Here is a 14,712-nt window from a genome sequence, read left to right as displayed (position 1 = left end):
AATATTGATCGAAACCAGGTTTAATTGACTGCTTCAGTGTGTTACCACATTACTACGTGATTCAAACACGAAAAAAACCCAGGATCTGGCCAACAAGTTTGCGAAAAAGGCGAAAGTATAAGCCAGATGCGCGCAAATCCCAGACGTAACCCAGACCTAACCGGTGTTATCCTCTAAAATATTGATCGAAACCAGGTTTAATTGACTGCCTCAGTGTGGTACCACATTACTGCGTTATTCAAACCCGAAAAAAACCCAGGATCTAGCCGACAAGTTTGCGAAAAAGGCGAAAGTATAAGCCAGATGCGCGCATATCCCAGACCTAACCCAGACCAAACCGGTGTTATCCTCTGAAATATTGATCGAAACCAGGTTTAATTGACTGCTTCAGGGTGTTACCACATTACTACGTGATTCAAACACGAAAAAAACCCAGGATCTGGCCAACAAGTATGCGAAGAAGGCAAAATCATGAGCCAGATGCGGGCATATCCCAGACCTATCCCAGACCTAACCGGTGTTATCCTCTTAAATATTGATCGAAACCAGGTTTAATTGACTGCTTCAGTGTGTTACCACATTACTACGTGTTTCAAACACGGAAAATACCCAGGAACTGGCCAACAAGTTTGCGAAAAAGGCGAAAGTATGAGCCAGATGCGCGCATTTCCCAGACCTAAACCAGACCTAACCGGTGTTATACTCTGAAATATTGATCGAAACCTGGTTTAATTGACTGCTTCAGTGTGTTACCACATTACTACGTGATTCAAACACGGAAAAAACCCAGGATCTGGCCAACAAGTATGCGAAGAAGGCAAAATCATGAGCCAGATGCGGGCATAACCCAGACCTAACCCAGACCTAACCGGCGTTATCCTGTAAAATATTGATCGAAACCAGGTTTTATTGACTGCTTCAGTGTATTACCACATTACTACGTGATTCAAACACGGAAAAAACCCCAGGATCTGGCCAACAAGTATGCGAAGAAGGCAAAATCATGAGCCAGATGCGGGCATAACCCAGACCTAACCCAGACCTAACCGGTGTTATCCTCTAAAATATTGATCGAAACCAGGTTTTATTGACTGCTTCAGTGTGTTACCACATTACTACGTGTTTCAAACACGGAAAATACCCAGGATCTGGCCATGAAGTTTGCGAAAAAGGCAAAAGTATAAGCCAGATGCGCGCAAATCCCAGACCTAACCCAGACCTAACCGGTGTTATCCTATAAAATATTGATCGAAACCAGGTTTTATTGACTGCTTCAGTGTGTTACCACATTACTACGTGATTCAAACACGGAAAAAACCCAGGATCTGGCCAACAAGTATGCGAAGAAGGCAAAATCATGAGCCAGATGCGGGCATATCCCGGACCTATCCCAGACCTAACCGGTGTTATCCTCTGAAATATTGATCGAAACCAGGTTTTATTGACTGCTTCAGTGTGTTACCACATTACTACGTGTTTCAAACACGGAAAATACCCAGGATCTGGCCATGAAGTTTGCGAAAAAGGCAAAAGTATAAGCCAGATGCGCGCAAATCCCAGACCTAACCCAGACCTAACCGGTGTTATCCTATAAAATATTGATCGAAACCAGGTTTTATTGACTGCTTCAGTGTGTTACCACATTACTACGTGATTCAAACACGGAAAAAACCCAGGATCTGGCCAACAAGTATGCGAAGAAGGCAAAATCATGAGCCAGATGCGGGCATATCCCGGACCTATCCCAGACCTAACCGGTGTTATCCTCTAAAATATTGATCGGAGCCAGGTTTAATTGACTGCTGCAGTGTGTTACCACATTACTACGTGATTCAAACACGGAAAAAACCCAGGATCTGGCCAACAAGTATGCGAAGAAGGCAAAATCATGAGCCAGATGCGCGCATTTCCCAGACCTAACCCAGACCTAACCGGCGTTATCCTCTAAAATATTGATTGAAACCAGGTTTAATTGACTGCTTCAGTGTGGTACCACATTACTACGTGATTCAAACACGAAAAAAACCCAGGATCTGGCCAACAAGTTTGCGAAAAAGGCGAAAGTATAAGCCAGATGCGCGCATTTCCCAGACCTAACCCAGACCTAACCGGCGTTATCCTCTAAAATATTGATCGAAACCAGGTTTAATTGACTGCTTCAGTGTGGTACCACATTACTGCGTTATTCAAACCCGAAAAAAACCCAGGATCTAGCCAACAAGTTTGCGAAAAAGGCGAAAGTATAAGCCAGATGCGCGCATATCCCAGACCTAACCCAGACCTTACCGGTGTTATCCTCTGAAATATTGATCGAAACCAGGTTTAATTGACTGCTTCAGTGTGTTACCACATTACTACGTGTTTCAAACACGGAAAATACCCAGGATCTGGCCAAGAAGATTGCGAAAAAGGCGAAAGTATAAGGCAGTTGCGCGCAAATCCCAGACCTAACCCAGACCTAACCGGTGTTATCCTCTAAAATATTGATCGAAACCAGGTTTTATTGACTGCTTCAGTGTGTTACCACATTACTACGTGATTCAAACACGGAAAAAACGCAGGAACTGGCCAACAAGTATGCGAAGAAGGCAAAAGCATGAGCCAGATGCGGGCACATCCCGGACCTAACCCAGACCTAACCGGTGTTATCCTCTGAAATATTGATCGAAACCAGGTTTAATTGACTGCTTCAGTGTGTTACCACATTACTACGTGATTCAAACACGGAAAATACCCAGGATCTGGCCAACAAGTTTGCGAAAATGGCGAAAGTATAAGCCAGATGCGCGCAAATCCCAGACCTAACCCAGACCTAACCGGTGTTATCCTCTAAAATATTGATCGAAACCAGGTTTAATTGACTGCCTCAGTGTGGTACCACATTACTACGTGATTCAAACACGGAAAAAACCCAGGATCTGGCCAACAAGTAAGCGAAGAAGGCGAAAGTATAAGCCAGATGCGCGCATATCCCAGACCTAACCCAGACCTAACCGGTGTTATCCTCTAAAATATTGATCGAAACCAGGTTTAATTGACTGCTTCAGTGTGTTACCACATTACTACGTGTTTCAAACACGGAAAATACCCAGGAACTGGCCAACAAGTTTGCGAAAAAGGCGAAAGTAGAAGCCAGATGCGCGCATTTCCCAGACCTAACCCAGACCTAACCGGTGTTATACTCTGAAATATTGATCGAAACCAGGTTTAATTGACTGCTTCAGTGTGTTACCACATTAGTACGTGATTCAAACACGGAAAAAACCCAGGATCTGGCCAACAAGTATGCGAAGAAGGCAAAATCATGAGCCAGATGCGGGCATAACCCAGACCTAATCCAGACCTAACCGGTGTTATCCTCTAAAATATTGATCGAAACCAGGTTTAATTGACTGCTTCAGTGTGTTACCACATTACTACGTGTTTCTAACACGGAAAAAACCCAGGACCTGGCCAACAAGTATGCGAAGAAGGCAAAATCATGAGCCAGATGCGGGCATAACCCAGACCTAATCCAGACCTAACCGGTGTTATCCTCTAAAATATTGATCGAAACCAGATTTAATTGACTGCTTCAGTGTGTTACCACATTACTACGTGATTCAAACCCGAAAAACACCCAGGATCTAGCCAACAAGTATGCGAAGAAGGCATAATCATGAGCCAGATGCGCGCATATCCCAGACCTAACCCAGACCTAACCGGTGTTATCCTCTAAAATATTGATCGAAACCAGATTTAATTGACTGCTTCAGTGTGTTACCACATTACTACGTGATTCAAACCCGAAAAACACCCAGGATCTAGCCAACAAGTATGCGAAGAAGGCATAATCATGAGCCAGATGCGGGCATAACCCAGACCTAACCCAGACCTAACCGGTGTTATCCTCTAAAATATTGATCGAAACCAGGTTTAATTGACTGCTGCTGTGTGTTACCACATTACTACGTGATTCAAACACGAAAAAAACCCAGGATCTGGCCAACAAGTTTGCGAAAAAGGCGAAAGTATAAGCCAGATGCGCACAAATCCCAGACCTAACCCAGACCTAACCGGCGTTATCCTCTAAAATATTGATCGAAACCAGGTTTAATTGACTGCTTCAGTGTGGTACCACATTACTGCGTTATTCAAACCCGAAAAAAACCCAGGATCTAGCCAACAAGTTTGCGAAAAAGGCGAAAGTATAAGCCAGATGCGCGCCTATACCAAACCTAACCCAGACCTAACCGGTGTTATCCTCTGAAATATTGATCGAAACCAGGTTTAATTGACTGCTTCAGTGTGTTATCACATTACTACGTGATTCAAACACGAAAAAAACCCAGGAACTGGCCAACAAGTTTGCGAAAAAGGCGAAAGTATAAGCCAGATGCGCGCATTTCCCAGACCTAACCCAGACCTAACCGGCGTTATCCTCTAAAATATTGATCGAAACCAGGTTTTATTGACTGCTTCAGTGTGTTACCACATTACTACGTGTTTCAAACACGGAAAATACCCAGGAACTGGCCAACAAGTTTGCGAAAAAGGCGAAAGTATAAGCCAGATGCGCGCATATCCCAGACCTAACCCAGACCTAACCGGTGTTATACTCTGAAATATTGATCGAAACCAGGTTTAATTGACTGCTTCAGTGTGTTACCACATTACTACGTGTTTCAAACACGGAAAATACCCAGGATCTGGCCAAGAAGTTTGCGAAAAAGGCGAAAGTATAAGCCAGATGCGCGCAAATCCCAGACGTAACCCAGACCTAACCGGTGTTATCCTCTAAAATATTGATCGAAACCAGGTTTTATTGACTGCTTCAGTGTGTTACCACATTACTACGTGATTCAAACACGGAAAATACCCAGGAACTGGCCAACAAGTTTGCGAAAAAGGCGAAAGTATAAGCCAGATGCGCGCATATCCCAGACCTAACCCAGACCTAACCGGTGTTATACTCTGAAATATTGATCGAAACCAGGTTTAATTGACTGCTTCAGTGTGTTATCACATTACTACGTGATTCAAACACGAAAAAAACCCAGGATCTAGCCAACAAGTATGCGAAGAAGGCATAATCATGAGCCAGATGCGGGCATAACCCAGACCTAACCCAGACCTAACCGGTGTTATCCTCTAAAATATTGATCGAAACCAGATTTAATTGACTGCTTCAGTGTGTTACCACATTACTACGTGATTCAAACCCCAAAAACACCCAGGATCTAGCCAACAAGTATGCGAAGAAGGCATAATCATGAGCCAGATGCGGGCATAACCCAGACCTAACCCAGACCTAACCGGCGTTATCCTGTAAAATATTGATCGAAACCAGGTTTTATTGACTGCTTCAGTGTATTACCACATTACTACGTGTTTCAAACACGGAAAATACCCAGGAACTGGCCAACAAGTTTGCGAAAAAGGCGAAAGTATAAGCCAGATGCGCGCATATCCCAGACCTAACCCAGACCTAACCGGTGTTATACTCTGAAATATTGATCGAAACCAGGTTTAATTGACTGCTTCAGTGTGTTATCACATTACTACGTGATTCAAACACGAAAAAAACCCAGGATCTAGCCAACAAGTATGCGAAGAAGGCATAATCATGAGCCAGATGCGGGCATAACCCAGACCTAACCCAGACCTAACCGGTGTTATCCTCTAAAATATTGATCGAAACCAGATTTAATTGACTGCTTCAGTGTGTTACCACATTACTACGTGATTCAAACCCCAAAAACACCCAGGATCTAGCCAACAAGTATGCGAAGAAGGCATAATCATGAGCCAGATGCGGGCATAACCCAGACCTAACCCAGACCTAACCGGCGTTATCCTGTAAAATATTGATCGAAACCAGGTTTTATTGACTGCTTCAGTGTATTACCACATTACTACGTGATTCAAACACGGAAAAAACCCCAGGATCTGGCCAACAAGTATGCGAAGAAGGCAAAATCATGGGCCAGATGCGGGCATAACCCAGACCTAACCCAGACCTAACCGGTGTTATCCTCTAAAATATTGATCGAAACCAGGTTTAATTGACTGCTTCAGTGTATTACCACATTACTACGTGATTCAAACACGGAAAAAACCCCAGGATCTGGCCAACAAGTATGCGAAGAAGGCAAAATCGTGAGCCAGATGCGCGCATTTCCCAGACCTAACCCAGACCTAACCGGTGTTATCCTCTAAAATATTGATCGAAACCAGGTTTAATTGACTGCTGCAGTGTATTACCACATTACTACGTGATTCAAACACGGAAAAAACCCCAGGATCTGGCCAACAAGTATGCGAAGAAGGCAAAATCATGAGCCAGATGCGGGCATAACCCAGACCTAACCCAGACCTAACCGGTGATATCCTCTAAAATATTGATCGAAACCAGGTTTAATTGACTGCTTCAGTGTATTACCACATTACTACGTGATTCAAACACGGAAAAAAACCCCAGGATCTGGCCAACAAGTATGCGAAGAAGGCAAAATCATGAGCCAGATGCGGGCATAACCCAGACCTAACCCAGACCTAACCGGTGTTATCCTCTAAAATATTGATCGAAACCAGGTTTAATTGACTGCCTCAGTGTGGTACCACATTACTACGTGATTCAAACACGGAAAAAACCCAGGATCTGGCCAACAAGTATGCGAAGAAGGCAAAATCATGAGCCAGATGCGGGCATAACCCAGACCTAACCCAGACCTAACCGGTGTTATCCTCTAAAATATTGATCGAAACCAGGTTTAATTGACTGCTTCAGTGTGTTACCACATTATTACGTGTTTCAAACACGGAAAATACCCAGGATCTGGCCAACAAGTTTGCGAAGAAGGCAAAATCATGAGCCAGATGCGGGCATAACCCAGACCTAACCCAGACCTAACCGGTGTTATACTCTGAAATATTGATCGAAACCAGGTTTAATTGACTGCTTCAGTGTGTTATCACATTACTACGTGATTCAAACACGAAAAAAACCCAGGATCTAGCCAACAAGTATGCGAAGAAGGCATAATCATGAGCCAGATGCGGGCATAACCCAGACCTAACCCAGACCTAACCGGTGTTATCCTCTAAAATATTGATCGAAACCAGATTTAATTGACTGCTTCAGTGTGTTACCACATTACTACGTGATTCAAACCCCAAAAACACCCAGGATCTAGCCAACAAGTATGCGAAGAAGGCATAATCATGAGCCAGATGCGGGCATAACCCAGACCTAACCCAGACCTAACCGGCGTTATCCTGTAAAATATTGATCGAAACCAGGTTTTATTGACTGCTTCAGTGTATTACCACATTACTACGTGATTCAAACACGGAAAAAACCCCAGGATCTGGCCAACAAGTATGCGAAGAAGGCAAAATCATGGGCCAGATGCGGGCATAACCCAGACCTAACCCAGACCTAACCGGTGTTATCCTCTAAAATATTGATCGAAACCAGGTTTAATTGACTGCTTCAGTGTATTACCACATTACTACGTGATTCAAACACGGAAAAAACCCCAGGATCTGGCCAACAAGTATGCGAAGAAGGCAAAATCGTGAGCCAGATGCGCGCATTTCCCAGACCTAACCCAGACCTAACCGGTGTTATCCTCTAAAATATTGATCGAAACCAGGTTTAATTGACTGCTGCAGTGTATTACCACATTACTACGTGATTCAAACACGGAAAAAACCCCAGGATCTGGCCAACAAGTATGCGAAGAAGGCAAAATCATGAGCCAGATGCGGGCATAACCCAGACCTAACCCAGACCTAACCGGTGATATCCTCTAAAATATTGATCGAAACCAGGTTTAATTGACTGCTTCAGTGTATTACCACATTACTACGTGATTCAAACACGGAAAAAAACCCCAGGATCTGGCCAACAAGTATGCGAAGAAGGCAAAATCATGAGCCAGATGCGGGCATAACCCAGACCTAACCCAGACCTAACCGGTGTTATCCTCTAAAATATTGATCGAAACCAGGTTTAATTGACTGCCTCAGTGTGGTACCACATTACTACGTGATTCAAACACGGAAAAAACCCAGGATCTGGCCAACAAGTATGCGAAGAAGGCAAAATCATGAGCCAGATGCGGGCATAACCCAGACCTAACCCAGACCTAACCGGTGTTATCCTCTAAAATATTGATCGAAACCAGGTTTAATTGACTGCTTCAGTGTGTTACCACATTATTACGTGTTTCAAACACGGAAAATACCCAGGATCTGGCCAACAAGTTTGCGAAGAAGGCAAAATCATGAGCCAGATGCGGGCATAACCCAGACCTAACCCAGACCTAACCGGTGATATCCTCTAAAATATTGATCGAAACCAGGTTTTATTGACTGCTTCAGTGTGTTACCACATTACTACGTGTTTCAAACACGGAAAATACCCAGGAACTGGCCAACAAGTTTGCGAAAAAGGCGAAAGTATAAGCCAGATGCGCGCATATCCCAGACCTAACCCAGACCTAACCGGTGTTATCCTCTGAAATATTGATCGAAACCAGGTTTAATTGACTGCTTCAGTGTGTTACCACATTACTACGTGATTCAAACACGAAAAAAACCCAGGATCTGGCCAACAAGTTTGCGAAAAAGGCGAAAGTATAAGCCAGATGCGCGCATTTCCCAGACCTAACCCAGACCTAACCGGCGTTATCCTCTAAAATATTGATCGAAACCAGGTTTAATTGACTGCTTCAGTGTGTTACCACATTACTGCGTTATTCAAACCCGAAAAAAACCCAGGATCTAGCCAACAAGTTTGCGAAAAAGGCGAAAGTATAAGCCAGATTCGCGCATATTCCAGACCTAACCCAGACCTAACCGGTGTTATCCTCTGAAATATTGATCGAAACCAGGTTTAATTGACTGCTTCAGTGTGTTACCACATTACTACGTGATTCAAACACGGAAAAAACGCAGGATCTGGCCAAGAAGTATGCGAAGAAGGCAAAATCATGAGCCAGATGCGGGCATAACCCAGACCTAACCCAGACCTAACCGGTGTTATCCTCTAAAATATTGATCGAAACCAGGTTTAATTGACTGCTGCAGTGTGTTACCACATTACTACGTGATTCAAACACGGAAAAAACCCAGGATCTGGCCAACAAGTATGCGAAGAAGGCAAAAGCATGAGCCAGATGCGGGCATATCCCGGACCTATCCCAGACCTAACCGGTGTTATCCTCTAAAATATTGATCGAAACCAGGTTTAATTGACTGCTGCAGTGTGTTACCACATTACTACGTGATTCAAACACGGAAAAAACCCAGGATCTGGCCAACAAGTATGCGAAGAAGGCAAAATCATGAGCCAGATGCGGGCATAACCCAGACCTAACCCAGACCTAACCGGTGTTATCCTCTAAAATATTGATCGAAACCAGGTTTAATTGACTGCTGCAGTGTGTTACCACATTACTACGTGATTCAAACACGAAAAAAACCCAGGATCTGGCCAACAAGTTTGCGAAAAAGGCGAAAGTATAAGCCAGATGCGCGCAAATCCCAGACCTAACCCAGACCTAACCGGCGTTATCCTCTAAAATATTGATCGAAACCAGGTTTTATTGACTGCTTCAGTGTGTTACCACATTACTACGTGATTCAAACCCGAAAAACACCCAGGATCTAGCCAACAAGTATGCGAAGAAGGCATAATCATGAGCCAGATGCGGGCATAACCCAGACCTAACCCAGACCTAACCGGTGTTATCCGCTAAAATACTGTCCGAATCCAGGTTTAATTGACTGCTTCAGTGTGTTACCACATTACTACGTGTTTCAAACACGGAAAAAACCCAGGATCTGGCCAAGAAGTTTGCGAAAAAGGCGAAAGTATAAGCCAGATGCGCGCAAATCCCAGACCTAACCCAGACCTAACCGGTGTTATCCTCTAAAATATTGATCGAAACCAGGTTTTATTGACTGCTTCAGTGTGTTACCACATTACTACGTGATTCAAACCCCAAAAACACCCAGGATCTAGCCAACAAGTATGCGAAGAAGGCATAATCATGAGCCAGATGCGGGCATAACCCAGACCTAACCCAGACCTAACCGGCGTTATCCTGTAAAATATTGATCGAAACCAGGTTTTATTGACTGCTTCAGTGTATTACCACATTACTACGTGATTCAAACACGGAAAAAACCCCAGGATCTGGCCAACAAGTATGCGAAGAAGGCAAAATCATGAGCCAGATGCGCGCATTTCCCAGACCTAACCCAGACCTAACCGGTGTTATCCTCTAAAATATTGATCGAAACCAGGTTTAATTGACTGCTGCAGTGTATTACCACATTACTACGTGATTCAAACACGGAAAAAACCCCAGGATCTGGCCAACAAGTATGCGAAGAAGGCAAAATCATGAGCCAGATGCGGGCATAACCCAGACCTAACCCAGAACTAACCGGTGATATCCTCTAAAATATTGATCGAAACCAGGTTTTATTGACTGCTTCAGTGTATTACCACATTACTACGTGATTCAAACACGAAAAAAACCCAGGATCTGGCCAACAAGTATGCGAAGAAGGCGAAATCATGAGCCAGATGCGCGCATTTCCCAGACCTAACCCAGACCTAACCGGTGTTATCCTCTAAAATATTGATCGAAACCAGGTTTAATTGACTGCTTCAGTGTATTACCACATTACTACGTGATTCAAACACGGAAAAAAACCCCAGGATCTGGCCAACAAGTATGCGAAGAAGGCAAAATCATGAGCCAGATGCGGGCATAACCCAGACCTAACCCAGACCTAACCGGTGATATCCTCTAAAATATTGATCGAAACCAGGTTTTATTGACTGCTTCAGTGTATTACCACATTACTACGTGATTCAAACACGAAAAAAACCCAGGATCTGGCCAACAAGTATGCGAAGAAGGCGAAATCATGAGCCAGATGCGCGCATTTCCCAGACCTAACCCAGACCTAACCGGTGTTATCCTCTAAAATATTGATCGAAACCAGGTTTAATTGACTGCTTCAGTGTGTTACCACATTATTACGTGTTTCAAACACGGAAAATACCCAGGATCTGGCCAACAAGTTTGCGAAGAAGGCAAAATCATGAGCCAGATGCGGGCATAACCCAGACCTAACCCAGACCTAACCGGTGATATCCTCTAAAATATTGATCGAAACCAGGTTTTATTGACTGCTTCAGTGTGTTACCACATTACTACGTGTTTCAAACACGGAAAATACCCAGGAACTGGCCAACAAGTTTGCGAAAAAGGCGAAAGTATAAGCCAGATGCGCGCATATCCCAGACCTAACCCAGACCTAACCGGTGTTATACTCTGAAATATTGATCGAAACCAGGTTTAATTGACTGCATCAGTGTGTTACCACATTACTACGTGTTTCAAACACGGAAAATACCCAGGATCTGGCCAAGAAGTTTGCGAAAAAGGCAAAAGTATAAGCCAGATGCGCGCAAATCCCAGACCTAACCCAGACCTAACCGGTGTTATCCTCTAAAATATTGATCGAAACCAGGTTTTATTGACTGCTTCAGTGTGTTACCACATTACTACGTGATTCAAACACGGAAAAAACCCAGGATCTGGCCAACAAGTATGCGAAGAAGGCAAAATCATGAGCCAGATGCGGGCATATCCCGGACCTATCCCAGACCTAACCGGTGTTATCCTCTAAAATATTGATCGGAGCCAGGTTTAATTGACTGCTGCAGTGTGTTACCACATTACTACGTGATTCAAACACGGAAAAAACCCAGGATCTGGCCAACAAGTATGCGAAGAAGGCAAAATCATGAGCCAGATGCGCGCATTTCCCAGACCTAACCCAGACCTAACCGGCGTTATCCTCTAAAATATTGATTGAAACCTGGTTTAATTGACTGCTTCAGTGTGGTACCACATTACTGCGTTATTCAAACCCGAAAAAAACCCAGGATCTAGCCAACAAGTTTGCGAAAAAGGCGAAAGTATAAGCCAGATGCGCGCATATCCCAGACCTAACCCAGACCTAACCGGTGTTATCCTCTGAAATATTGATCGAAACCAGGTTTAATTGACTGCTTCAGTGTGTTACCACATTACTACGTGATTCAAACACGAAAAAAACCCAGGATCTGGCCAACAAGTTTGCGAAAAAGGCGAAAGTATAAGCCAGATGCGCGCATTTCCCAGACCTAACCCAGACCTAACCGGCGTTATCCTCTAAAATATTGATCGAAACCAGGTTTAATTGACTGCTTCAGTGTGGTACCACATTACTGCGTTATTCAAACCCGAAAAAAACCCAGGATCTAGCCAACAAGTTTGCGAAAAAGGCGAAAGTATAAGCCAGATGCGCGCATATCCCAGACCTAACCCAGACCTAACCGGTGTTATCCTCTGAAATATTGATCGAAACCAGGTTTAATTGACTGCTTCAGTGTGTTACCACATTACTACGTGTTTCAAACACGGAAAATACCCAGGATCTGGCCAAGAAGTTTGCGAAAAAGGCGAAAGTATAAGCCAGATGCGCGCAAATCCCAGACCTAACCCAGACCTAACCGGTGTTATCCTCTAAAATATTGATCGAAACCAGGTTTTATTGACTGCTTCAGTGTGTTACCACATTACTACGTGATTCAAACACGGAAAAAACGCAGGATCTGGCCAAGAAGTATGCGAAGAAGGCAAAATCATGAGCCAGATGCGGGCATAACCCAGACCTAACCCAGACCTAACCGGTGTTATCCTCTAAAATATTGATCGAAACCAGGTTTAATTGACTGCTGCAGTGTGTTACCACATTACTACGTGATTCAAACACGGAAAAAACCCAGGATCTGGCCAACAAGTATGCGAAGAAGGCAAAAGCATGAGCCAGATGCGGGCATATCCCGGACCTATCCCAGACCTAACCGGTGTTATCCTCTAAAATATTGATCGAAACCAGGTTTAATTGACTGCTGCAGTGTGTTACCACATTACTACGTGATTCAAACACGGAAAAAACCCAGGATCTGGCCAACAAGTATGCGAAGAAGGCAAAATCATGAGCCAGATGCGGGCATAACCCAGACCTAACCCAGACCTAACCGGTGTTATCCTCTAAAATATTGATCGAAACCAGGTTTAATTGACTGCTGCAGTGTGTTACCACATTACTACGTGATTCAAACACGAAAAAAACCCAGGATCTGGCCAACAAGTATGCGAAGAAGGCATAATCATGAGCCAGATGCGGGCATAACCCAGACCTAACCCAGACCTAACCGGTGTTATCCGCTAAAATACTGTCCGAATCCAGGTTTAATTGACTGCTTCAGTGTGTTACCACATTACTACGTGTTTCAAACACGGAAAATACCCAGGATCTGGCCAAGAAGTTTGCGAAAAAGGCGAAAGTATAAGCCAGATGCGCGCAAATCCCAGACCTAACCCAGACCTAACCGGTGTTATCCTCTAAAATATTGATCGAAACCAGGTTTTATTGACTGCTTCAGTGTGTTACCACATTACTACGTGATTCAAACACGGAAAAAACCCAGGATCTGGCCAACAAGTTTGCGAAAAAGGTGAAAGTATAAGCCAGATGCGCGCATTTCCCAGACCTAACCCAGACCTAACCGGCGTTATCCTCTAAAATATTGATCGAAACCAGGTTTTATTGACTGCTTCAGTGTGATACCACATTACTACGTGTTTCAAACACGGAAAAAACCCAGGATCTAGCCAACAAGTTTGCGAAAAAGGCGGAAGTATAAGCCAGATGCGCGCATATCCCAGACCTAACCCAGACCTAACCGGTGTTATCCTCTAAAATATTGATCGAAACCAGGTTTTATTGACTGCTTCAGTGCATTACCACATTACTACGTGATTCAAACACGAAAAAAGCCCAGGATCTGGCCAACAAGTATGCGAAGAAGGCAAAATCATGAGCCAGATGCGGGCATAACCCAGACCTAACCCAGACCTAACCGGTGTTATCCTCTGAAATATTGATCGAAACCAGGTTTAATTGACTGCTTCAGTGTGTTACCACATTACTACGTGATTCAAACACGGAAAATACCCAGGATCTGGCCAACAAGTTTGCGAAAAAGGCGAAAGTATAAGCCAGATGCGCGCAAATCCCAGACCTAACCCAGACCTAACCGGTGTTATCCTCTAAAATATTGATCGAAACCAGGTTTAATTGACTGCCTCAGTGTGGTACCACATTACTACGTGATTCAAACACGGAAAAAACCCAGGATCTGGCCAACAAGTATGCGAAGAAGGCGAAAGTATAAGCCAGATGCGCGCATATCCCAGACCTAACCCAGACCTAACCGGTGTTATCCTCTGAAATGTTGATCGAAACCAGGTTTAATTGACTGCTTCAGTGTGTTACCACATTACTACGTGATTCAAACACGAAAAAAACCCAGGATCTGGCCAACAAGTATGCGAAGAAGGCAAAATCATGAGCCAGATGCGGGCATATCCCGGACCTAACCCAGACCTAACCGGTGTTATCCTCTGAAATATTGATCGAAACCAGGTTTAATTGACTGCTTCAGTGTGTTACCACATTACTACGTGATTCAAACACGAAAAAAACCCAGGATCTGGCCAACAAGTTTGCGAAAAAGGCGAAAGTATAAGCCAGATGCGCGCAAATCCCAGACGTAACCCAGACCTAACCGGTGTTATCCTCTAAAATATT

The sequence above is a fragment of the Colletes latitarsis genome, chromosome 5, assembly GCF_051014445.1.
Source record: "Colletes latitarsis isolate SP2378_abdomen chromosome 5, iyColLati1, whole genome shotgun sequence".
In the NCBI taxonomy this organism is placed as follows: Eukaryota; Metazoa; Arthropoda; class Insecta; order Hymenoptera; family Colletidae; genus Colletes; species Colletes latitarsis.
The sequence above is the reverse complement of the archived record's forward strand: the minus strand, read 5'-3'. Positions refer to the sequence as shown.